The 24,925-nt window shown below is 41.4% G+C and overlaps 1 pseudogene; it reads right to left on the bottom strand.

Moving 5' to 3' along the window:
• Positions 1-24,925, bottom strand: part of LOC123463963 — a 42,883-nt pseudogene that overhangs the window by 876 nt on the left and 17,082 nt on the right.

Below are 24,925 nucleotides of genomic sequence, written 5' to 3'. Positions count from 1 at the left end.
AATTTATCCAAATTTATATTTCTTTTTTAAAGTTTTTGTTGACTATTTCCATAAATATAAACAGTATACAGTGATCATAATCCTCTCCCACCACCTTCCCTTTCTCCCCTCCCAAATCCCTCTTCCACCGAATCCCTTCTTTCCAACTAGTCTCTCTCCTATTTTGATGTCACTTTTCCCCTGCAGGTCTTGTGGAGGTAGCAGCAGCCACTGTGAGGTCATGAATATCAAGGCCACTTTGTTTGGAAGACCGCATTTTAAACAGTCCCCCTCTTCCTTTCACTCTGTCTATCACCACTTATGCAATGGACCCTGAGTCTTGGAGGGTGTGATAGAGATGTCTCAGTGCTAAACACTCCCTGTCACTTCTCAGCACTGTGGTGAGTTTTGAGTCACCCTAGTGGTCACTGCCATTTGTAAAGGGAAACTTCTCCAAACCAAAAGTTAGAGTAGTATTTATATAAGGGCATAAACCTAAGTGTTTAGAGGGCAGTTTGGTGGGTATAATGTATGCATTTAGCCAGACAACAATAGTACTTTTCCCTGTATGTCTTATTGACCTCCCCAGCCATAGGCTTTTCATTAGATTTTCAGGACCAGCCAGGCATATGTTCCCTCCTGTGGAGCTGGCCTTAACTCTAATCAGAGAGCAATTGTTTTCCCCCATAACAGACATGCCACCATTACACCAGTTGGTACATTTGGCCAGGCTGGCCAACCATAAAGCTTTCAGGGTCCACTACTGGGTTGATGACTTTTCTCATCAGCCTGCATGCAGCACTGCTTCTTCCAGCTTTCTAACACCTAGTCAACGGGGAGGAGACTTCCACCTCAACTCCAGCTTGAGTTTTCAGTGACAAGTAGCCCAAGTATGTGAAGTCTTCAGCAACAACTCGCTGAAGAGTATTCTACCCTTGGCACTGAAATTTTTCTAATAACCATTAATGACTTCTGGACACAACATTACCCACCTTCACAGGATTCTTCTACCCAGACACACACAAACACACACACACACTCTCTCCCCACCCCCCACCCCCGCCGCCCTTCTAACATATATCATTAGCTAGCAAAGAAATTTCCATATGGCTTATTCATAAATCTTAAATGGTGGTTAACCCTCCTCTCTTCCAGCTTCTCCCGTTAAATTTAAGGTCTTTGTTCCCAGACATTAGTAAATTCTCATTTCAGCAAAGTAAGTTTAAAAGTTATCTCACCAAGTTGTGTAAAATAACAAAGCCGAAGAGGGTCTTGGATCCATCCTTGAGGCACTGTTACTACCTTTTGTAATCCTATGCTTATCTCTATAAGTACAATTTGAGAAATATGCATCCTTTGATGTGAGAGACATCTCCCCACCCCCCACCCCAAGGATACAGATTAGGACTAGCAAGGTAGCTTTTGTTGTTGTTGTTGTTCCTGATAGGTAGTCAGCTAGGGACTGGCCCACAGAAACATGGATGCCACCCACCCTGCCTGCCCTGGCAGCACTAGATTCAGCTTCACCCAAGATGGCTAAAGGCAACAACTGTTCAGCAACAACAGTTTCCTGTTTCTTCCTTAGTTCTTGGGTTTAGCTCTATGGGTGAGCCTTGAGTCAGTGTTCCTGCTGGGCCCACCAGCCTGGTGATGAGGCTCATTCTAATTGAGTGTTTAATTCATATGAATAGGACTGGAACACATTTCTTTCCCAGAGACAGACCTTTCCCTTATGGGAGGGAGAACTTTTCTGTCATCTTGAGAATTTCTTTTGCTTGAGCACTTTGCTTTGCTTTCCCTCTTATCTTTAAAAAAAAAAAAAAATTATTTATTTATTTATTTGAGAGAGAGAGAGAGAGAGAGAGAGAGAGAGAGAGAGAGAGGGAGGGAGGCAGATAGAGAAAAAGAGAATGGATGCACCATGGCCTCCAGCCACATGAGAGTTCAAACGAACTACAGACACATGTGCCCCATTGTGCATCTGGCTTTTTTAGGTCCTGGGTAATTGAACCAGGGTCCTTTGGCTTTGTAGGCAAACGCCTTAACCTCGAAGCTATTTCCCCAGCCCTTCCCTCTGATCTTAATGCTCCTTAAACTAAAACTGCTGGCGTGGGAGTTCTAATCTCACAGAGTTCTCTCCTGCATCACTGCCACTTATAATTAAGCTAAGCTGTTAGTGATGTGTCAGGGTGTGGAGGCATTGACAGCTGGCAAAATATTTTGCATTTTGGGTACTGGAAAAATCATTAATTTCATATTGGGTTTTATTATTTAACTTCACTCACAATGAAAATGGTGGGTATTACTAGTACTTCTGGAGTACTAGTGGAACCAGGCCAGGCCTGGCAGTGTGTGCTTTTAATCTCAGCACTCTGGAGGCAGAGGTAGGAGGATTGCCATGCATTCAAGGCCAATTCGGGAACACAGAGTAAGTTCCAGGTCACTCTGGGCTAGAGTGAGACCCTATCTCAAAAAAGCAAAACAAAAAACAAATAAACAAAAAACAAAACAAAATAAAAAGCCAGACATGGTGGCACACGCCTTTAATCCCAGCACCCTGAGACTAAATAGTGAATTCTAGGTTAGCCTGGGCTAGAGTGAGACCCTACCTTGAAATATATTTTTTTAAAAAACATAGCATTATTTAAGTATCATATGGCCATACGTTCTTGTATAAAATATATAGGTAAGCATGCATTCTAAATATTTTTAAAAGCTGCCTTAACTTGGCTTCTGATTATTCAAAAACTAAAGTAATATATGACATCAGTTTTTCCCCAAAGGGATTAGTGACTCAATTTTTTAGATTCCAGAATGAATGTCTGCTTTTCATACTTAAACTATTAAAGTAAGCAAACATCCTCTTTGGAAAGTCCAGTGTTGGCAAATATGTCCCCCCCAAAATGTGTGATGTGGGTGCAGAGCAGGACTTCTTTGGGTCCATTTCAGGAAGCATTGTTTATCCGCTGGAGTTTCAGAGTCTCAGACTGATTTCACAAGACTTTTCCAGGTCATGAGGTACTCTCTGAGAAATGTCTTCAGCAGTAGTTTGTGAAATGGGAATCTCTGATGGCTGAGAGGGATGCATACAATTTTCTCTTTGAGGTTATTATTCAACTGGGTAACTTTGGAATGACAGTGTCCAAGGAAACTTGAAACACAAGTCCACCCGGTTGCTCTTCTGTCAGTTCATTCCTCATGGCAGTGTTCGTTGAGCTCATGCTGTATGCCCTGGCAAAGCATGAGAGAAGCAAGTGGACTTTGGGGGATCTGTACTTTAGAGGTTCACTATACACATTAATTAATGCATCAAAGGCTCTGAGAGTTTCTATAGGAAAGATATTCACTCAGCCCATTCTCAGTAAGTACCTTTGTAAACAATGCATGTTGGAACCAGGCATGGTGGCATACGCCTTTAATCCCAGCACTTGGGAGGCAGAGGTAGGTGGATTGCTATGAGTTCAAAGCCACCCTGAGACTGCATAATGAGTTCCAGGTCAGCCTGGACAAGAGTGAGACCCTACCTCAGAGAAAAATAAAAACATGTTAATAGGGTATCTTTTTGTGAAATTCTGCTTTTGTGAAATTAACTCAATAAGCATAAAATTCTGTTAATGTTTTTTGTGAATGTATATTCATACATTTTCTCTCTCTATATATATATATATATATTTATATGTGTATGTATATATATATATGGCATGTTTGAAGACAGAAAAATGTATAAACATTTATAAAGCTATTGAACTCTATGAATTTACATCTGTTCAAAATAGCTTTTTGGGGGGGAGGGCTGGAGAGCTGTCTTAGCAGTTAAGACACTTGCCTGCAAAGCAAAAGGACTCAGGTTTGATTCCTCAGGACCTACATAAGTGAGATGTGCAAGATGGCATATGTGTCTGGTGCACCTATTCTCTCTCTCTCTCTCTCCCCCCCCATTCTCTCTTCCCCTCATTGCCTCTTTCTCAAATAAATAAAAATAAAAAAGAATTTTTTTTAAATGTGGATTTTTGGACTGAAGAGTAAGCTTGCTTTCTGTGCAAGCATGAGATCCCTCATTTGATCCCCAGATCCCAAGCAAAATGCTAAGTATGTCTGTGCATGCCCGTAATCCCAGTGCTGAGTGTGGCATATACAGGAGGATTGCTATGTCTACCTGGTCAGCCAATCTAAGCGGGGAAATGAAGCTTCAGATTTGGAGAAAGTCTCTTTCTCAAGGAAATAAGGTAAAAAAGCAATAGTGGACACACAATGTCGTCTTCTGGCCTCCACACATGTATGCACGCATTTTGTGCATCTACACACACACAAAATACATTTAAAAAACCAAGCTGCATGTGGTGGCACATATCATAAATCCCAGCACTTAGGCTGAGTCAGTAGGATCCTGAGTTTCAGGCCAGCCTGGGTTGTATAATATGATTCTTATCTCGAAAAAGAAAAAGTAATGCTCAAAATTTTCCTTATTAACAAACTTGATTTGGGGTTTCATGAATGACCACTGTCCAATTAAATACAGCTTTGTGATTTTAGAGATTTTCTGCACTTGTTTTCTGTACTTGATACTGTACTGGTGCTAACATAATCATCCTGTCCAACTTTAAAAACAAAACTCACAATAGAGAGCAAGACCCAACCTCAATTCAACCTCAAAAAATCAAAAATAAATAAATAAATAATGTCAGGTGTGGTGGCGTACACCTTTAATCCTAGCACTCAGGGAGGCAGAGGTAGGAGGATTGCTGAGAGTTCAAGGCCACCCTGCGACTACACAGTGAATTCCAGGTCAGCCTGGGCTAGAGTGAGACCCTACCTCAAAAAAAAAAAAAAAAAAAAAACTAAATAAATAAATGATATAAATAAATAAAATCTCACAACAGAGCTGCAGAGATTCCTCAGAATTCCTTAGAGAACTCATAGCCACATCAGTAACAACACAAGCAAATAGTCCAATTATAAGACATTTGAAAATATATTTCTCCAAAGAAGATATGCAACACAACTGAGTAATAAGTACATAAAATGAGGGCGGGAGAGATGGCTTAGCAGTTAAGGTGCTTGCCTGCAAAGCCTAAAGACCTAGGTTTGATTCCCCAGTACCCGTGTAAACCAGATACACATGGTGGCACATGCATCTGGAGTTTCTTTGCAGTGGCTACAGGCCTTGGCATGCCCATTCTCTTTCTCTCTCTCTAATAAATAAAATATTTAAAAAAGAAAAGTTGTCTAATATCACTAGTCCTTTAAGAAAGTGCACATCAAAAGTCCCCAAAATCGGGCTGGAGAGATGGCTTAGCGGTTAAGCACTTGCCTGTGAAGCCTAAGGACCCCGGTTCAAGGCTCGGTTCCCCAGGTCCCACGTTAGCCAGAAGCACAAGGGGGCGCAAGTATCTGGAGTTCGTTTGCAGAGGCTGGAAGCCCTGGCGCGCTCATTTTCTCTCCCTCTATCTGTCTTTCTTTCTGTGTCTGTCGCTCTCGCTCTCAAATTTAAAAAAAAAATAAATAAAAAATAAAATAAAAAAGTCCCCAAAATAGAGGTAATATGATGTAGAATGGAATTTCAAAGGGGAAAGTGTCAGGGGGGAGGGAGGGAATTACCATGGGATTTTTTTTATAATCATGGAAAATGTTAATGTTAATAAAAATTTAAAAATTAAAAAAAATAAAATAAAAATAAAAAGTCCCCAAAATACAAGTTGACACCAACTAGAATGGCTGAGTATTGTCAGTCAATATCAGGATATGGGGGCAGCCCCGTAGTTTTTTTCCTCACCTAGGTAAGGTTTTACTGTAGCCCGGGGTTAACCTGGAATTTACTGTGTAATCTTAGGATAGCCTCAAACTCATGGCGATCCTCCTACCTCTGCCTCCTGAGTGCTGGAATTAAAGGCAAGCACCAACACACCTGCTTTGTGGTTAAAATTCTTGCTTAGCATGTAAGGCTTTGGATTCCATCCCCATTACTGAAGAAAAAGTCACTTTCACAATGTTAAATGACAATGAAGCAACAAATGAGAAATTTCACACATTGCAGGTGGTAATGAAAATATGCAACAACTTAAAAAAGCAGTTTGGGGCTGGAGAGATGGCTCAGGGGTAAGGTGCTTGCCTGCAAAGCCTAAAGCCTGTGTTCAATTTCCCAGTACCCATTTAAGCCAGATGCACCAGGTGGCACATGCATTTGGATTTCATTTGCAATGGCTAGTGACCCTGGCACACCCATTCTCTATCTCCCTTTGTCTCTTTCTCAAGTGAATAAATAAAGAAAATAGTTTTTGTTTTTATTTATTTGAGAGAGAAAGAGGAAGAGAGACAGAGACAGAGGAAGGGAGAGAATGGGCACAACAGAGCCTCCAGCCACTGCAAATGAACTCCAGATGCATGTGCCACCTTGTGCATCTGGCTTACTTGGTTCCTGGGGAATCGAGCCTCAAACTGAGGTCCTTAGGCTTCACAGGCAAGTGCTTAACTGCTAAGCCATCTCTCTAGCCCCAATAAAATATTTTTTAAAAGTAGTGTGGGGGCCTGGAAAGATGCTTTAGCAGTTAAGGTGCTTGCCTGTGAAGCCAAAGGACCCAAGTTCCCCAGTATCCACATAAGCCAGATGCACAAGGGGGTGCATGCCTCTGGAGTTTGTTAGCAGTGGCTGGAGACCCTGGCACACCTATTCTCCCTCTGTCTGTCTCCTCTCTCTTTCTCTCCCTTTCTGCTTACAAATAAATAAAATTTAAAAACAAAGAAAAAAGTAGTTTGGGACTTGTAGTCTTAGTTATATTCTCAATGCAAATGACGGAAAAGGGAAGGTTGTGGGATTAGGATTATGTTATATTATGTAGATGTATGGAGATTGTCAATAAAAGGTTTTTAAAAAAGAAAAGAGACAATTGAAAACATTCATACTCAAATATTCACTGCAGCATTATTTTTAATAATACAAAAGTGGAAACAGCCCACATGTTAAACTGGTAAATGAATAAATGAAACTAATGTATTCATGCATTGGGATGTTATTCATCTGAAAAAGGAAAAAAGTACTGATACAGATTCCAATATGGATGAACAAGAAAATTTATAAGTGAAGGCAACGAGACCCAAAGCCTCGTGTTTCATGATCCTGTTTATATAAAATTTCCAGAATAGGCAAGCTCATACAGACAAAAGCAATTTAGTTGCTAAGCTACTACTAGCCAGTGGAATGGGGAATGATTGCATAATGAGTCTTGATGTTTCTTTCTAATATGATAAAAATATTCAGCCAGGTGTGATGGTATACACCTTTAATCCCAGCACTTGGGAGGCAAATGTAGGAGGATTACCCAGAGCTCAAGGCCACCCTGAGACTACATAGTAAATTCCAGGTCCGCCTGGGCTAGAATGAGACCCTACCTCATAAACCAAATAAACAAAAAATTTTGGGGCTGTAGAGATGGCTTAGCAGCTAAGGCACTTGCCTGTGAAGCCTAAGAACCCAAGTTTGAATCTCCAGGTCCCACATAACCAGACACACAGTGACACAAGTGCACAGTGTCACACATGTGCACAAGGGAGCACAAGCATCTGGAGTTTGTTCCTAGCAGGCTGAAGGTCCTGGTGTGTTTTATTCTCTTTTTCTGCCTCTTTATTTCTCTCCCTCTCTTTCTCACAAAAAATAAAAACAATAAATAAAAATAATTTTAAGATTCTGCAATTAGTGGTGTTGGGTTCACAACATTGATAACATATTAAAAGCTAACTTCAAATGGATAAATTTATAGTCTGTGAATTACATTTCAATAAGAGGAAAAAATAGTTATCAGGAATACTCTTTTGGTTTTTTTGATTTTTTTTTTTTTTTTTTTTTGAGTTAGGGTCTCATTCTAGCTCAGGATGAGCTGGAACTCACTCTGTAGTCCCAGGCTGCCCTTGAATTCACAGTGAGTGTTGTGATTAAAGGTATGTGTCACTAAATCCTGCAGGAATACTTCTTAAATGAAATCTGTCAGGCATGATGGTGCACACTTTTGATTCCAGTACTTGGGAGGCTGAGGTAAGAGGATTGCCTTGATTGTCAGGCATGGAGTACAGTACACTGAGGAGGACACAGTGAACCTCCTGGAACAATGTAAAAATTGTTCTATGACTAATTTTTCTGAATGGTGGCAATTGCAGCAAACTGTGACTCTACCACGAATCCTTACAGGAAAAACAACTGAGGTCAGAAAGAGTTCAGTCGGGTAGACCTAAGTCTAAGTATTGGAGGGCCATGAGAAGGTAAGTTCAAAAGAAATGGTTGGGGGATAAATGGGTTTATTGGATCAGTGATTAATAGTGGAAACCCCCATTTTGTGGTTGTTTTGTCTCTCACCTTTACTATAGTAATTGAAAGTAGGAGCTCAGGAAACTGCAAGTGCTTGACATGGGGAAAGTGTGAAAATAGTCATTATAGAGGCCTGATGACTGTACTTGAGGTAAGTAATTATGGGATTGTTTGATGTAAAGAAATAGCAAAAAGTTTCTATGAATTCTGTGGAACTATACCTTTCTTGAAGTTTGCTCTTGCATGACATGATCAGAAAATAAAAGACTGAGGTTAAGAGCTGTGGCAGCAGAGAAGCAGAGCAGAAAGAAAAACAAAAGAGAGAGAAACAGAGAAGCAGAGAAAAAGAGATGGAGAAACTCGGCTGCCATCAGCGCTAGCCTGTCAGCTTGCACCAGAACTTGACTTCGAGTCATTACCGCGCTGCTCCTTTTCACACCTCTCTTAGGAGAACTTCCTTCAAGCCAGAGCTGGACCCCTGCAAGTGGCGCCTGAACAGGGACCTGAATTGAGGTAAACTGAGGCTTGGTTAGGGACGGATCTCACCTAATAGGGACCTGCAGACACCCTGGTCAAAGAGTAAGGCTGGGAAAAAGAGGGGTGAGTAATCAAAGAAAATGGGACAGGCAGAATCTAAGAAAAGACAGATGTACATTAAGATATTGAGAAAGACGCTGAGGAGTAAAGGAATAAAATTTCAGAAAAATAATCTCACAGAATTTAACCAATTTATACAAAAGGTAAGTCCCAGGTTGCCAGAGGAGGGGACATTAGACCTGGAAAGTGGGCAGAAAGTAGGAAAGGACCTCAAGAAATGGCATGCTTGCTGTCTCTGGCACTACCTCAAAAGAAAAAAGAAAAGAAAACCTTAGGGCTCAGTGATTCAAGGCACATGCTTGTAAAGCTTGGCAGCCCAGTTTCACACCCCCAGTATGCATGTAAATCCAGATACACAAAGTAGCACATGTGTCTGGAGTTCACTTGTAGTGTCAAGAGGCCCAGGCATGTGCATATTCTCTGTCTCTTGTCTGTCTCTCTCTTTCTGGTTGCAAAGATCACTATGAGATCGAGGCCAGACTGAGACTATAGTGAATTCCAGATCAGCCTAGGCTAGAGTGAGACCCTACCTCAGAAAACAAAACAAAACAAAATAATAAAAAAAAGAACAGAAAACTTTAGTGGACCAAATGTAGATTTAGCAAAGCATTCCAGTTAATAGAGTGCCCCCAGTGTATATAACATTGACAAAAAGGAAACATTGATGAGAGAGGCCAGTCAGTGAGCAACCCGTCTTTAATGAATGCTAAAGCAGAAGAGCTACACAGATGCACAGATGGCACACAGTATCATACTCACACAAGTGCAATTTAACCTGCCAACAATGTCATTCCTGACATTCACTTAACTGTCAATGAAAATTTTATCAAACCCAGCTCTGCCATATTCCAGTCTTGCACCACTGAAAAGATTGCCTAAGTTCTGCCAGTGTGGTGGTTTGATTCAGGGGTCCCCCATAAGCTTAGGTGTTCTGAATGCTAGGTCCCCAGCTGATGAAGATTTGGGAATTAAAGCCTCCTGGAAGCAGTGTATTGTTGGGGGTGGGCTTATGGGTGGTATGGCCAGTTGCCTCTTGCCAGTGTTTGGCACACTCTTCTGTTGCTCACCTGCTGTTGGCGAGTAGGTGATGTCCACCCTCTGTTCATGCAATCATGGAGCTTCCCCCTCAAGTGTATAAGCCAAAATACACCTTTTTTCCCCACAAGCTGCTCTGGTTGGGTTATTTTGCCAGCAATGACTGCAGCACCCAATGTCAATCTCCTCATCTATTAAATGCATATAATTGTGTCTGCCTTACCAGGTTGTGGTGAATATTATGTGACTTGGTATATGTAAAGTGCCTAGTGCTTATTTGGTAGTGTGTGTGTGTGTGATGTCATTATGTAACAACTTTTCAATTTTGTTTTAGTTTGATAATTATGTATAAGCTCTGATCATATGGAATTTATACCTGATTATGTACTTGAACATATTCATGACATAAAAAAGTTGGGCTGGATAGATGGCTCAGTGGTTAAAGCACTTGCCTGTAAAGCCTAATGGACCAAGTTTGAGTCCCTAGTACCCACATAAAGCCAGATGCACAAAGTGATGCATGTGTCTGGGGTTTTTTTTTGCAGCTGGAGGCCCTGGTGTGCCAATTCTACCACCCCTCTTTCTCTCTCTCCTGAGCATGGTGGTGTATACCTTTAATCCCAATTTTGGAAGGCCAGGATAGGAGGATGTGTGTGAGTTCAAGACCAGCCTGAGGCTACAAAGTGAATTTCAGGTCAGCCTGGAGGGCAAGACCTCTACCATGAAAAACAAAAAACAAAAAAATTAAATTAAACCAACAGTGTAGCTACTGTGTTTTCCTTTTTTCGCTGCTTACTTAAAACTCAGAACAAAGGGGCGCTGGAGATATGGCTTAGCAGTTAAGGTTCTTGCCTGCAAAGCCTAAGAACCCAGGTTCGATTCCCCAGGACCCACATAAGCCAGATGCACAAGGGGGCACATGTGTCTGGAGTTCGTTTGCACTGGCTGTAGGTCCTGGCATGCCCATTCTCTCTATCTACAACCCACTACCAATAAATAAATAAAGAAAATATTGAAAAAAATTGAGAACAAACTTGGGATTTTCTTTTTCTTTTCATACTGTATACTTTATACTGTTTCACAGTTGTTACTGATTTGGGGATTTTTAAAATGCACGTGTGTGTGTGTGTGTGTGTGTGTGTGTGTGTGTGTGTGTGTGCGCGCGCGCGCGCACGCACGTGCACTCTCATATGCAGAACCCAGCTTTGAATTTTTTTTTTTTTTGGTAGTTTTTCAAGGTAGAGTCTCACTCTAGTCCAGGCTGACCTGGAATTCACTATGTAGTCTCAGGGTGACCTTGAACTCACAGTGATCCTCCTACCTCCCAAGTGCTGGAATTAAAGGTGTGCGCCACCACACCCGTCCAGTTTTGAATCTTTATATCTGTGTGTTTATGTGGGACTGAATGTGTGTAAACATCAGGAAACTAGAAAGGGGAAAAAGAGTTTTCAATGGATAGGGTAGCATTTAGGAAGCAGTGGTAGGAGGATCCCTGTAAATTCAAAGCCAACCTGGGACTAGAGAGAGACCCTATCGTGAAAAAAACAAAAAATAAAATAAAACAAAAAAACCAAGGAGAGGACAGGGAAAGTAACAGAACTCAAATAATACAAAAGTAAAAGAATTTAAGAGAGTAAGCGGGGGGTGGGCAGAAGATGGGAAAGATGAGGGAATGGGGGAGAAAAGCCAACAGAAAGTACATATAAAAATATTTTCAAGCCGGGCATGGTGGCGCATGCCTTTAATCCCAGCACTCAGGAGGCAGAGGTAGGAGGATCATGTGAGTTCAAAGCCACCCTGAGACTCCATAGTGAATTCCAGGTCAGCCTGGGCTAGAGTGAGACCCTACTTCGAAAAACCAAAAAAATAAAAAATAAAAAAATATTTTCACCTTTAATCCCAGCACTCAGGAAGCAGAGGTAGGAGGATTGCCATGAGTTCAAGGCCACCCTGAGATGACAGAGTTAATTCCAGATCAGCCTGGACCAGAGTGAGACCCTACCTCGAAAAACCAATATATATATATATATATTTTTTTTTTCAGTTGCTAGGTGTGGTGGCACATGCCTTTAATCCCAGCACTTGGGAGGCAGAGGTAGGAGGATCATCATGAGTTTGAGGCCACCCTGAGACTACATAGTGGATTTCAGGTCATCCTGAGCCAGAGTGAGACCCTACCTCAAAAATATATATGTGTGTGTGTGTGTGTGTGTGTGTGTGTGTGTGTGTGTGTATTTTAAAGTAACAACAGCAACAAAATTCAACAGTGAAAGACAATTGTTCTTAGCTGTCATTTTAGAGCAATTTAATTATACAGTGGTAGCAAATCAAAACAAGGATCAAAAAATGCTTATTTTCTGTTTTGATCAGCAATACGTATTCTCTCTCTCACACACAGATTAAAAACCTTCAAAGTACACATGTAAAACATATTTTCAGTGAACTAGCTATTTTCCATGTGGGTTTATTATTAAAGAAAACAGACACATTATTCATAGTTTCATACCATTTCATCATGTTTTTGATGCTCAGTTTAAGACATAAGGTTCTTGAAATAATGAGTTTGTCATGAGTATCACAAATCCTGTTTGCAGACTGGGTTAAAAAGCAGGATCCTTCAATTTTTTGCCTTCAAGAAACTCACCTCTACAAAGGATGGACACTATCTTAGGGTGAAAGGATGGAAAATGGTGTTTCAGGCAAATGGGCCTAGAAAACAAGCAGGGGTTGCTATCCTAATATCTGACCAGGTAGACTTCAGTCCGACATTAGTTAGGAAAGATAAGGAAGGTCACTTTATATTCACTAAAGGAACACTCAAATAAGAGGATATTACAATCCTAAACACATATGCACCGAACACAGGGGCTCCCAACTTCATCAAACAAATGCTATTAGAACTAAGGTCACATATAACACCAAACACAGTTGTAGTGGGTGACTTTAACACCCCCCTCTCATCAACTGACAGGTGATCCCAGCAAAAAACAAAGAGAAAGGCATCTGGATTAAATGAGGTCATAGAACAAATGGACCTAACAGACATTACAGGACATTTCATCCAAATGCTACAGAATACACATTCTTTGCAGCAGCACATGGAACATTCTCTACAATAGATCATATATTAGGACACAAAGAAAATCTTAACAAATACAGGAAAATTGAAATAATTCCTTGCATTCTATCTGATCACAATGGGACCAAACTACAAATCAATGGCAAGAAAAGCTATAGAGCATACACAAAATCATGGAAACTAAACAACACACTACTAAATAATGAATGGGTCAACGAAAAAATCAAGAAGGAAATAAAAAAATCCATAGAGTCAAATGATAATGAGAACACAACATACCAAAACCTTTGGGACACAATGAAGTCCTAAGAGGGAAATTTATAGCTTTGAGTGCCTATATTAAGAATTTAGAAGCCAGGCATGGTGGCGCACGCCTTTAATCCCAGCACTCAGGAGGCAGAGGTAGGAGGATCGCGGAGAGTTCGAAGCCACCCTGAGAATACATAGTGAATTCCAGGTCAGCCTGAGCTAGAGTGAGACCCTACCTTAGAAAACAACAACAACAACAAAAAAAAAAAAAAAAAAGAAAAGAAAAGAATTTAGAAAGGTTGCAAGTGAACAACTTAATGCTTCCCTTAAGGCCTTGGAAAAAGAACAAGGCAAAGTGAAAATCAGTATATGGGAAGAAATAATAAAGATTAGGGTAGAGATTAATTAAATAGAAACAACAACAACAAAAAAAAACAATCCAAAGAATCAATGAAACAAAGAGTTGGTTCTCTAACAGGGTAAACAAGATTGATAAACCCTTAGCAAATCTGACCAAAAGAGAGAGAGAAGAGACACAAATTAATAAATTTAGGGATGAAAAAGGCACCATCACAATGGAGCAAAGAAATTTTAAAAAAATCATAGTGACTTACTATAAGAACATATGCTCCACTAAGTTTGAAAATCTGAAAGAAATAGATGATTTCCTTGATTTATATGACCTACTAAATTAAATCAAGATGAAATTAGCCACTTAAATAGACCTATAACAAGTATGGAGATACAAGCAGTTATCAAAAATATCCCAACTAAAAATAGTCCAGGCCCAGATGGATTCACTGGTGAATTTTACCAGACCTTCATGGAAGAACTAACACCAATGATTCTTAAACTTTTCCATAAAATAGGAAAAGAAGGAATCCGGGCTGGAGAGATGGCTTAGCAGTTAAGGCGTTTGCCTGCAAAGCCAAAGGACCCAGGTTCGATTCCCCAGGACCCACGTTAGCCAGATGCACAAGTATCTGGAGTTTGTTTGCAGTGGCTGGAAGCCCTGGCATGCCCATTCTCTCTCTCTCCCTCTTTCTCTGTCAAATAAATAAATAAAAATGAAATATTTTTTAAAAAGATCTTGGGTTCAAAAAAGAAAAAGAAGGAATCCTACTAAACTTCTACAAAGCCAGCATCACCTAGATACCAAACCAAGGCAAAGATAGACAAAAAAAGAAAGTCACAGACCAGTCTCCCTCATGAACATAGATGCAAACATTCTCAACAAAATACTGGCAAACAGAACACAAGAATATATCAGAAAGATCATTTACCCTGATCAAGAAGGCTTTATCCCAGAGATGCGGGGATGGAAGACTCCACAAACTTGGACTGCAAGGTCACAGAAATCCTGCTGAAGCTGAACTGAAAACTTCCTCCATATAGACCAGCTGACAGAAAGCTTAAAAAAAAAAAAAAAGCCATGCTACATGCTGTTCAGAGTGACAGAAGGAAATCCCCAGTGAAGATACTCAACAGTGGACACTGCAAGCCTTATATTTGGCCAGCCAGGCCAAATGAGCCAATGGGTACAATAGTGGCACATCTGTTATGGGAGAAACTGCCTTCCATCTAATTTGACTGGAGGCCTGCTCTATGGGAGGGAATACTGTACTGTAACTGATACTGTAAACCTGATACTGTAAACCTACAACAGGGGTAGTCATGAGCCCTAGGGGTGTGATGTCTGCATCTGTCTGGCTAAATGTATATACTATGCTCACCAAACTGTCCAGTAAGGAATTCTCTTAATGCTCATACCCATATATTAATGCTCCTCTCACTTTTGGTTAGAGAACCTTCTCTTTTCAGATGGCAGTGACCTTGGAATGACTCAGAAGGCACCATGGTGCTGACAGGAAGTGACAGAGGAGTGCTCAGCACTGAAATATCTCAATCACATCTTCCAAGGCCTAGGGTACATTGTGGTAAAGGTGGCAGAAAGAATGTAAGAGCCAAAGGAAGGGTAGGACTCCTTACAACATGCTCTTCCAGACACAAAATGGCCTGGATATCCATGACTGCACAGTGCCTGACACTACCCTACAAAGACCATCATAATAGGAGGAAAAGATCATGACATTAAAATAAAGGAGACTGATTGAGGGGGGGGGGGATATGATGGAGACTTCAAAGGGCAAGTGGGATGAGGGAGGGAATTACCACTGGATATTGTTTACAATCATGGAAGTTGTCAAAAAAAAAAAAAAAAAACAGAAATGGTGAAAAAATAATGTGTTCTACCCCATTGCCCATCAAGGAAATGCAAATTAAACCACTTTGAGATTCCATCTCACTCCTGTCAGAATGGCTACCATCAAGAAAACAAATGAGGGTTGGAGGGATGGCTCAGCAGTTAAGGCATTTGCCTGCAGAGCCAAAGGATCCAGGTTTGATTCCCCAGGACCCATGTAAGCCAGATGCACATGCGTTTGGAATTCATTTGCAGGGGCTGGAGGCCCTGGTGTGCTCATTCTCTCTCTCTCTCTCTCTCTCTCTCTTTCTCTCTCTCTCTGTCTGTCTGCTTCTTTCCCTCTGTCACTCTCTCAAATAAATAAATAATAGTTTACAAAAAAATGACAATAAATGCTGGTGAGGATGTAGAAAAGGGGGAACTCTTCAACACTGTTGGTGGGAATGTAGTCTTGTACAGCCATTGTGGAAATCAGTGTGGAGGTTTTTGAGATAGCTAAAAATAGATTTGCCATATGATCCAGCTATAGCACCCCTAGGCATATATCCTAATGACTGTTCTCACTACCTTAGAGATACTTGCACAATCATATTTATTGCTGCTCTGTTCACAATAGCTAGGAAATGGGACCAGCCTATATATCCCTGAAAGGTAAATGGATAATAAAGATGTGGTACATTTACACAATCGAGCTCTATTCAGTCACAAAGAAAATGAAATTTCCTGGGTAATATATGAATCTGGGAAGGATTATACTAAGTGAGGTATCCCAGGCTAGAAAGTCAAGTGCTGCATGTTCTCTCTCATATGTTGATCCTAGCTACAAATGTTTAGACTTGTGTGTGAGCTGGAACCAAAAATCGGTAGCACTGAGCCATCTCTTTAGAGCTCCTATATTTTATTTTAAAACAATAAGCTATAGCTTCTATTTTATGCAGCTTTTCCAAAATTACCAACTTAGTCTATTGATACATGATTTGGAGGTTCAGGAAGGGCCCCTATTTATGAACCTCAATTTTGGGGCCCTGTCTTGTTTTTTCTTTTCTCTCTTTCTTTCTTTCTTTCTTTCTTTCTTTCTTTCTTTCTTTCTTTCTTTCTTTCTTTCTTTCTTTCTTTCTTCTTCTTCTTCCTCTTCTTCTTCTTCTTCTTCTTCTTCTTCTTCTTCTTCTTCTTCTTCTCCTCCTCCTCCTCCTCCTCCTCCTCCTCCTCCTCCTCCTTCTTCTTCTTCTTCTTCTTCTTCTTCTTTTTTGAAGTAGAGTTGTATTCTAGCACAGGCTGACATGGAATTCACTATGTAGTTTCAGGCTGGCCTTGAACTCATGGTGGTCCTACCTCTGCCTCCCAAGTGCTAGGATTTAAGACATGCACCACAACACCCAGCCTCCTGTCCTATTTATTTATTTATTTATTGTTTTTGGTTTTTTGAGGTAGGGTCTCACTGTGGTCCAGGCTGACCTGGAATTAACTCTGTCATCTCAGGGTGGCCTTGAACTCACCGCGATCCTCCTACCTCTGCCTCCCAAGTGCTGGGATTAAAGGCGTGCGCCACCACGCCCGGCAAATTTTTTAACAGGAATTGATTTTTTTTAATGGCCTCAAGAAGGATAAATTATGGATTTTTAATTTTATTTAGGAAGTAAACACAAATTGTGGGGTTTATTTAAGGGAAATTGAGACCTAGGAAGAAGGCTAGAGCAATTTCATAAGTGTGTGGAAAGTAGGAAACATGCACTCATGTGGAAAACAGCATAGTCCATGAGATTCATTAAAGAGAAATTGAGATTTTCAGGGAAAGACTGGAGTGAAGCCACAGTATATGGAAGATAGAACTGAGAAGCTTGTGTGGGGAGATTTAGAAGGAACACTTATAGCTTCTGCCTTGAGCTTCCCCATGGAAGAAAGTTAAGAGGGCAAATGGTGGTGGCTTAAGGAAGAATAACGGAGGGAAACCGGATGTGGTGGCACACACCTTTAATCCCAGAACTCAAGAGGCAGAGGTAGAAGGGTTGCCATGAGTTTGAGGCCACGCTGAGACTACAGAGTGAATTCCAAGTCAGCCTGGGCTAAGGTGACACCCTACCTCAAAAAAACAAAAAACAAAAAGAAAGAAAGAGAAAATACCAGAGCAAAAATATGTATCAAAGCAGAGACCAAGAAATGAGCTGCAAAGGGAGTTATGCCCATGATGCCCATGGTTGGCCCTAGGTTAGAGAAATTACACAGGTAACAGGCTCAGAGTTGGAGAAAGCACCCATGTGATAGATATAGAGGTTTTTTGTTTGTTTGTTTTTCAAGGTAGGGTCTCACTCTGGCCCAGGCAGAACTGGAATTAACTAGGTAGTCTCAGGGTAGCCTCAAATTCACAGTAATCCTCCTACTTCTGCCTCCTGAATGCTGGGATTAAAGGCGTACACCACCATGCCCAGAAGATCTAGAGTTTTAAGGGAAAGATGTATGTGGTAGATTCAGAGACCAGAGGGAAATTATACGTGTAATCAAAATGAGAAGCAACCTCAATGTATAAAGCCAAGGCAAGCAGAAAAACTACTGAGGCCAAGAAACACTACTCTGTTCTCCCTCACCCAGCTAGACTAAGTAGAGATGAAGCCAGATTCCTGTGTCTCCAAGAAGAGATCACAGAGCAGAGGTAGGGGATGCAGAGAGAGTGAAAATGGGATGAAAGTAGCCTTTATAGTTTATTGAGAATGTATTTTCACATTCAGGTATGTAAGGGGAGGACCAAACTGATTTGTAGATATGAAGGGGCAGGCTTTAGGCCCAGCCTATCTAGATAATGAAGGCCACCTATCTAGGTAGAATGCTAAATTGTGGGCAGCAGGGTGCAGTGTAGCTGAGGTTTTGTTTTTTTTTTTTTAACTTTTATGTATTTATTTATTTATGGTTTTTCCAAGATAGGGTCTCACTCTAGCCCAGGCTGATTCACTATGTAGTCTCAGGGTGGGTTTGAACTCACAGCAATCCTCATACCTCTGCTTTCTGAGTGCTGGGATTAAAGGAGTGCACCACCATGCCTGGGAAAACTTCTGTTTTTAAATAAGCTTATTTACTTATTTGCAAGAGGAGGGAGATAGAGAGGAAACGGAAAGAGAGAAAGAGAGAGAGAGAGGGAGAGAGGGAGAGAATGGGCACACCAAGGCCTTGAGACACTACAAACAAATTCCAGCTACATGTACCACCTTGTCCATCTGGCTTATGTGGGTCCTGGGGGAATTGAATCTGGGCCCTTTAGCTTTGGAGACAACTGTTAACTGCTAAGCCATCTCACCAACCCTGTAGATGAGTTTAGATCAGACATGAGTTCCTTTCCTGACAAGTGTGCCCATCATGCCAGGACATGGTGGCATTCATTTTCTCGGGGCCTTGGCTCTTAACTAGAACTGCCTAAAAGAAGCTAGCTTCTTCCTCCTATTTCTACTTCACTATGTAGTTCATAGTTCAGAGTAGCCTGGAACTCATGATCCCCTTGAATGATTCTGTAGCACTGGATTACAGGCATGAGCCACCACTCCCAGATCATTGAACTGCTTCCTGTGTCATCCACTAAGAACAAAAAAGGCAAAGATATGCCTGACTTCCTAAAACTGAGGCTATTTAGGGCTGTCTACTCTAAGGGCTCTGTGATAATGAACTTCTCTAAGGCACTTTACTGAATTGAATAGGGTAAAGGGTACAGGGTGGAATGGGTAAGGTTCATTTTTATTTTATTTGCAAGTAGAAAGAAAGGGAGGGAGGAGAGAGAGAAAGAGAGGGACAGAGGAGAGACGAGAGAATGGGTGAACCATGGCCTCCAGCCATTGCAAACTTCAGATGCATGCATCTCTGTTCACCTGGCTTTACCTGGTTACAGGAGGATCAAACCTGTGTTGTTAGGCTTTGCAGGCAAGCACTTTAACCACTAAGCCAGATAAAGTTCACTTTATGCTCTGTTCTCACCCAATCAGGTCCCTTTTCACAAATGTAGTCAACCAAATACTGGTCATGAAACAGTACAAGTGGTATGTGTGTGTACAGGCAAGCACGTGCATGTCTGAGTACTTATTTGTCTTAAAGAACAAAGATGAGGCCTGCATTCTACTATGGTAAGACTAACAATGAATAAGTTATTTGAAAACATAAAGGTAGCTCAGCATGGTGGCACGTGCCTTTAATCCCAGCACTCAGGAGGCAGAGGTAGGAGGATCACCATGAGTTCAAGGCCACCCTGAGAGTACACAGTGAATTTCAGGTCAGCCTGGACTAGAGTGAAACCCTACTTCAGAAAACAAACAAGCAAACAAACAACAACAACAAAAGATGGGCTGGAGAAATGGCATAGTGGTTAAGAGACTTTCCTACAAGGGCAAAGTACTACGGTTTGATTCCCCAGGACCCACATGAGCCAGATGCACAGGGTGGCAATACATCTGGAGTTTGTTTGCCGCAGCTAGAGACCCCCCCCCCTCAAATAAATAAATAAATAAATAAGTAAATAAATAATTTTAAATATTAAACCAGGTGTAGTAGCACACGCCTTTAATCCCAGTGCTTGGAAGGTAGGAGGATTGTCGTGAGTTCAAGGCCACCCTGAGACTACATAGTGAATTCCAAGTCAGCTGGGTCTAGAGCAAGACCCTACTTCAAAAACCAAACAAAAACAACAACAACAAACCAAAACCAAAACCAAAAAATACAAAACAAAGTAAGAAAGGGTAATAAAAATGTGGATTGGGAGGGTCTCTAAGGCAACATTTTAATAGAACAAGAGAGGTGAGTAAGTGAGCCACAGACACAAATAGGAAAGAATATATGGAGTGAAAGATATGGAAATCAAATGGAAAGACCCTGTGATCAGACAGGAGTCCTATCCAGTGAGAAGGCAAGTTTGGCCTAAGCACATTGAATGAGATTGAGTAGCTGCAGTTGAGGGTTGAGTTAGGGAGCTTGAACAGAGGGTGGGATGTGTGGATATAGGTGGGTGGTATTTAGGGCCTTGCTGTGCTAATGTGAGAAATTCAGTTCCTACACAGTGTGAGGTGAGAAACTTTGGAAGAACTTAAGTAGATGTGTTGGACCTGATTTACATTTTAACAGACGATATGTAGCTACAGTACTAAAAATAGACTCAAGGAGACGAAGAAGGAAGCAGGGACATAGTTAGGGACTACTGCTATATTCCAGTTCCAAGGTATGGTGATGTTGATGAAGGTGTAAGATTTGGAGGAAATGTAGGATTCTCAATACATTCTAAAGGTAGGACTAACAGAACTTCATGTGAGATCTGAAAAATGAAAGTAATCAAAGACAATGCTAAGTGTAGGCTTGAAAGGTTGGTTTTCTGAAGCACATTACACCCAGAATAGAGAGACTGTCAAAATTTGGTCAGGATGGGGAATAGAGCATGAATTCAGTTTTGGCAATGTTATGGTAGAGGTGACTAGTGGAGAATTCATATCTCAAGGGAGCTTGATTTACAGATAATAATTTGAAGTTATTGGTAGAGAGAATTTCTTTTTCTTAAAAGAGCTCCAGATGTACGCACCACCTTGTGCATCTGGCTTATTTGGGTCCTGGGGAATTGCATCTGAGTCCTTTGGCTTTGCAGGCAAGCACCTTAACTGCTAAGCTATCTATCCAGCCCAGTAGAGACAATATTTAAACCATGAAGTCATCAATGGAATGAGAACAGTTAGAAAAGAGAAACTTCAAGGAGTGAGTTTTGAAGAGAGAAAGAGTAAAGGACAAGGGAAGCTAAGATGTCACTAATGAGATAAGAGAAAGGAAGGGCAAGTGAGAGAATATTTCACAGAAAAGGGAGTGATCAGCTATGTTAGATGCTTCTTAGTGAGGCTGTAGGAAGAGAAGAAGACTTAAAATCTGAAGGCATGGGTAATTTACCAGATGGGAGAGCAGAAACTTGAGACAACCAACATAAACAACTCTTCTTACCCCTGTAAGGATAGCAAACATTAAAAAAAAATCTAATGAAAACAAATGGGTCTACAACCTATTAAATTCTCTCAATAATAACAGTTATCCCATTCATCTGGTGCTGATTTCACTCTCCATTGGAGAATCTTCTTCTCTTTCTCAGATGGATGCAGAATCTAAGGTGAGAATCAGCCCATCGCACCTCACCAGGGCCCCAGCTGAAACCATAGAGTAGTTGGGGAAATGAGCAAGAGTGCTGCTTTCTTGGTGAACCTGGTGTAAGGCTAAGGAGTGACCAAGACCATAGAGACCACTCTGAGATAAAGATGGAAGCTTTTATTCGGGAAAAACATGAGCTGCCAGGATTGACTTTTGAAATAACTTTTTAAAAGAAAGATTAGATCAGATTTGACTTATGCTATTTACTCAGAATAAACATATATTTTGGAACTTTGTTTCTTGTAACTTTCCTGAAACAAATTTTTTAAAATTATGAAAGCAGATTTGAACATTATTAGAATTTTTTTTTTACAAACTCATATTGGGTACTTCAAAATTTAAGCATATTGCTGAAGAGGGGGTGGAAAGAATGTCAGAGCCACATATTGGGTCATGATATACAGAGACATTTCTCGTACCAATAACTGTGGGCTAGCTCCACAATGCACAACCCATATACCTCAACAAGGAGGGGCCAATGGTGAAGGGGTAGGTCATGGATGAGCCTAATAATGGCACCAAACTGCTTGTACTTGCAGAATAGAAAACTAATTTTAAAAAAATGAAATAAGAAGAGAAAAATATAAACAAAAAAATTTAAGCATAAATTTTGAGGCTGTTGTATAGAAAGATCACGTAAACATAAGACAGTTTTTTTCTTGCAAGTCTGCATAGCGACTTGGCATTCATTCATCATCATGCTGGGGCCAGGATCCTGAGATTCCCTGTGCTTGCAGCCCCCTGGCTCTACAAGGCAGAAAAGCTAAGAAAAAGCCCCTTTGTTTTTCTTTCTAAATTCCAAGGAGAGTTTTGGACTTCCCCCAAGCCTATAGGCTGCTTTCCGTTCCTGCCATTTTATAACTCTCTAAGAGTAGGAGAATCTTGCATTTTTTCCCTATGATCTTAATTACTTTTAGTGTTCCTTCTGGGGGACACTCAACAGTAAAACTTGGCTATGCTGTCTCATACAGTGGGCTTGGTGGAAAACATCCCCACAATGAAATGGCACTACTCAGAACAGTAATCATTCTGTAGCCTTAGGGCTGTGAGCCACGTACATATTAACACATGCCCATCCATTTCAAGTGCACTTTTCATATAGACTCTAGACAACCATTTCCCTTCATATATTCATTCATTTATTCAGAAGTTATGCATTCCCATTTTAAATTTCTATTCTATTTACAACTCCAGAGACTAAAATCAAACCTTGTTACCAAGCAGGGTGTCAGGAGAGGCTGAGGGTGCTGGAGGAGCTGTTGGGGCGAGGTGGCTAGAAGGACCTGGTGAGAAAAGGAGGTAGAGCAGAGAGAAGGGCATGCATGCAGAGTGAAAAATAGGGTGTTTCAGACCATTTGCCTGTACATTGGCAGTTTTTTTTTTTTTATCAGTGAGAATTTGGAAATCAAAAGTATCATTCTCAGGCCATTTGGACCCATTGTCCAGCTTATGGATGTGGCCAAGCAGAGTTGCAGAGAAAGATGTCATCCAAGAGTTGTAGAGGCTTTAAATTCTTTGTGTGTGTGTGTGTGTGTGTGTGTGTGTGTGTGTGTGTGTGTGAAAAAGAGGTTTATTTTGTCTTACAGACTCGAGGGGAAGCTCCACAATGGCAGGGGAAAATGATGGTATGAGCAGAGGGTGGACATCACCTCATGGCCCACATAAGGTGAACAACAGGAACAGGAGAGTGTGTCAAACACTGGCAAGAGGAAACTGGCTATGATACCCATAAGAGGCTTTAAATTCTTAAGGAGACAAGGAAAGAGCAAAACAAGGGTGAGATAAAAATAAACCAGGGCTCAAGCTGGGTTTACACAGAACACCAATATGACCCCCCGGCCTGTTAGGAAGAATGGGGCCTGCACCTCCCATGTGGGCAGAGGCCATGCAGGTTGCTACTGTAGGCTTTTTAGCCTGTTAGTGGGCGAAGAGGGCAACTGTGCTCCCAATGGTAAAAGCAGCTGGCAGTGGAAGATGAGAGCTCAGGAGGGAGAGGAAGTGTCCCAAGATGGTAACTGAACCAAAAGGCACCCCTTATGGTATGGTAGACCAGAGAGCAATAGACTTGAGGTGTTGAGAGTGTGTCTTTCTCCAGACCTGGGGTTGGGGCCTAATGACCAAGGGGTATAGCCTGGCTTCCACAAGGAGGGGCAAAACCTGAGAGCAGGCCAACCTGAGAGGGACACTTACCAAGGAGGACAGAGAAGGGAAGAACCATGAGGCTGAATCGTGGTGGGTGTGAGAGCCTGTATCAGACAGAGAAGATCTGAAGCCTTCAGTGAGTCAAATGGCAGCTCAGTGGTCTGGTCAGTGGAAAGGAGGTCTGGCCACCCAAGACGGCAATCAGAAGCCTTCCTATCCAAGTCAGGGCACCAGATGTAAGGTTCAGGAGTGACCAAGTCCATGGGGACCACTGTGAGGCAAAGATGGAAGCTTTTATTTGGGAAAAACACATGCTACTGGGACTGACTCTCAAGAGCAGAACAGCCAACTATAGATTCCACAGATAGTGCACTTTATAGGGCTCTTCAGTTGGGGGAAGGTGAGGAAGGGAAGGCACTCCTTTGTTCTTTACATTGGCTATAGGGTGTGAGACCAGAAGTGACCAAGTGGGAGATAAGGAGGCAGAAAACCTAGGACCTGGGGCATTGTTAGGTGAGGAAGGAATGATGGCTGGGTGGTTTCTTGATGAATGTGGATGACCCACTTCCTTATGTCTCTGTCACCCTCCTCCTGTGACTCCATTTTTGTCTTGACCTAACACCTGGTACCAGCACAAAGGTGAAGGAGATAGATGAAGGACTCAGGAAGCCATAATAAGCCTCAGAATCATCAATAGGCCTAAGTTTCTGCTTCTCAGCAAGGTCAGTTTCCTGATAAGGGGGAATAGACTATCTGCACCATGCGCTCCTGTGGTCATAGATAAAGTTTGCTTAAAATAAGTTTGTTTAAAGTTCCTCAGATACACATAGCCAATTACAATAAAGGTTACCTAATCAGTTTTGCCCACCAGTATCCTAAGCCTATTAGAAAAATACAAGTGCAGTTATTGCTTAAATCAACCAATCATGTAACCATTCCCCTACTTCTCCCTACTTCTTTGTTCAAATCCCTATAAAATACCTGCCCCCTTGCTGCTCAGGGCTCTTGTATGGATCCACTGCATTAGTGAAGTCAAGAGCCTGAGCTTAAGCCTGAAATAAAGCTCTTTGCTGTTGCACATGTGTCAGACTCTTGGTGGACTTTGGGGACTCTGTGCTCTGGGCATAACAATAGACACAGAGAACACTCACTTCCTATCAAACCAGATATCCAGTAACCCAGAGGCTTTCAACACCTC

The sequence above is a fragment of the Jaculus jaculus genome, chromosome 10 (genome assembly GCF_020740685.1).
Source record: "Jaculus jaculus isolate mJacJac1 chromosome 10, mJacJac1.mat.Y.cur, whole genome shotgun sequence".
Lineage (NCBI taxonomy): Eukaryota > Metazoa > Chordata > Mammalia > Rodentia > Dipodidae > Jaculus > Jaculus jaculus.
The sequence above is the reverse complement of the archived record's forward strand: the minus strand, read 5'-3'. Positions and strand labels throughout refer to the sequence as shown.